This window comes from Muntiacus reevesi, chromosome 2, assembly GCF_963930625.1.
Source record: "Muntiacus reevesi chromosome 2, mMunRee1.1, whole genome shotgun sequence".
Taxonomy (NCBI): domain Eukaryota; kingdom Metazoa; phylum Chordata; class Mammalia; order Artiodactyla; family Cervidae; genus Muntiacus; species Muntiacus reevesi.
Window position 1 is genome coordinate 18130871 of NC_089250.1, and position 2415 is coordinate 18133285.

At 46.4% G+C, this 2415-nt stretch overlaps 1 non-coding gene across 1 annotated transcript; it reads left to right on the top strand.

Annotated features, from left to right (window-relative positions):
- The first annotated feature begins 1881 nt into the window (after nt 1–1881).
- On the top strand, nt 1882–1987 carry LOC136162067 (U6 spliceosomal RNA). Its single transcript, XR_010661918.1, has one exon. It is a non-coding gene; the product is annotated as a U6 spliceosomal RNA (small nuclear RNA).
- Nucleotides 1988–2415: the final 428 nt, after the last annotated feature.

The following is a 2415-nucleotide window of genomic DNA, read 5'->3' on the forward strand; positions in this document are numbered from 1 at the left end:
TGTGTGTGGGGGGGGGGGGTGGTGAATATTCTTTCTTTTTTTTTTTTGTAATTTCAAGCATGCAGAAATGTTGGAAGCATAACACAAAGAACTCTGTGATGCCCCCTCTCAGATGCGCCAGTTATTTACATTTTGCCCAGTTTGGCTTGTTATTTATCTATGGAAACATTCTTCTTCCTGAACTGTTTGAGAATAAGGGGCCGATCCTGCACCCGTGTGCCCCTGAATAGCCGAGTGTGTTCTCTTGTGTAAGCACAGGGTGATGAGAAGCAGGAGGCAGCGTTTATACAACATCCCTAATGACAACCTCCATTCACGTTTCATGTTTTTCTCATCGGGAATGGAAGCCCAGATCAGGCAGTATCATTTCTCTTTGGTCTGTTTCAACGTGGAAACATTTCTCAGTATTTCTTCGCCCTTTGTGAGCTGATGAAAGGCAGGAGGCAGTTCTACAGAATATCTCTGAGAAGGAGACGCGCCCTGGCACCTAGGCGCTGGCAGCCGGTTGGGCGCCGGTGGTGCTCTCGGGAGGCCGGCACCCACAGGAAGGGCTCGGTGTCCTCTTGCTGAGCCCCAGCCGTCTCGCAGAACCCCGGGGCCACTCTGTGACCACGCTGGATCATGGCAGAGACAAAACCACCCTATAATCATGTCTGAAGACAGACAAAACATGACCATCGCCAAAGCCACAATGTACCAGATGCCCCATCTGGCAAGTGAGTGATGGCCTCTCTAGTCTGCCCTCCCTGTAGACAGGACAGAAACCTCCGGGCTCCTCTGTCCATGGGATTCTCCAGGCAAGAATACTGGAGTGGGTTGCCATGCCCTCCCCCAGAGGATCTTCCCAACCCAGGGATCAAACCCGTCTCTTACATTTCCTGCATTGGCAGGCAGGTTCTTTACCACTAGCGCCACCTGGAAAGCCTGTACCAAATCCCGTCCTCCTAATATGTTAGGTCCTCCTAACATGCTTTGCTGTGATGAAGAATAAGGCCAGCTTGTCCAAACACAGGGATGCTCCTGGCCATCTTTTTTATGGTTTTTATCTTAATTTATTTTTAACTGGAGGATAATTGCTTTGTAATATTGTGTTCGTTTCTGCTGTATAACAATGCAAATCAGTCATAAGTATGCATGAATCCCCTCCCTCTTGAACCTCTCTTCCACTCTTCCCCACCCCACCCCTCTCCCTTGTCACAGGGCACCAGGAGCTCCCAGTCATCTTTGATTGATCCTCTCAACTGAGGCCCCAAAATACTTGGGACAGCGTTTTGAAATAAATAAACTCTCTATGTGTGGACTTTTAAAAATCTGTTGTGTGATCCCAGGCTGACTTCTTATTGGCATCATGTTCACGTCTCATCATGTGCCTCCTGACGTGCTGGAACAGGATGACCTGAAAAGGAAGTAATCCGTGGAGCAGAGATTTGCTCTGTGAGAGAGGAGGATGGACAGGCATCTGGAGCAAGCCTGGGCGCATTCCTCAGGTCTCTTAAGATGCAGTCCTTGATGAGCAGGTTGAACTCTTGCTCCCAAAGATAAGATCAAGTTTTCAGAGGAAATGTCAAAAATTGAAGAAATCAGAACAAAGCCATAATTAATCATACCTTCACCTCAGGTAGCTGTTTGAAATACATCCTGCGTCCAACCTACCATAGTCAGTACTAAGGCTATGAGAAAACAGTGGAGCAGTTCTTACCCTCAAGCAACTCACAGTCTAATTATATTAAGTTGATAATTAAGTATGCCCAGGGTATTGTGGAAGGTGAAGGTGCATGTTCAAAGATCACTTCCTGGGGAAATGATGCTACAGGGTAGGAACTAAGCCTACAGATGACCCACAGGACACAATAAAGACTTTTCAGTAAAGAATGAATGATGGTGCTCGCTTCGGCAGCATATATACTAAAATGGAATGATACAGAGAAGATTAGCATGGCCCCTGCGCAAGGGTGACACTCAAATTCATGAAGCGTTCCATATTTTTGCTGACTCATGTCAATGTATGACAAAAACCACTACAATATTGTAAAGTAATTAGCCTCCAACTAATAAAAATAAATGGAAAAAAACCCAAAAACAAACAAAAAAAATGAATGATGGGGGACTTCCCTGGTGGTCCAGGAACTAACACTCCACGCTCCCAAAGCAGGGGGCCTGGATTCGATCCCTGGGTGGAGAACTAGGTACCACATGCCACAACAAAAGATCTCGCATGCCAAAACTAAGACCTAGCACGGCCAAATAAATAAATAAGAAAGAATAGTGACTCCTCTCTACTACTAGGTCTGGGCTGAACTACTTAATACCCCAATCGCCTGACTAAAGCCAGGAGAAAGCCAGACAATTTGTTTGAAAAACACAGTCTTCCTGAAGGCCTCAAAGAGCCAGTCAGGGAAGAGTCACGAGGGACAA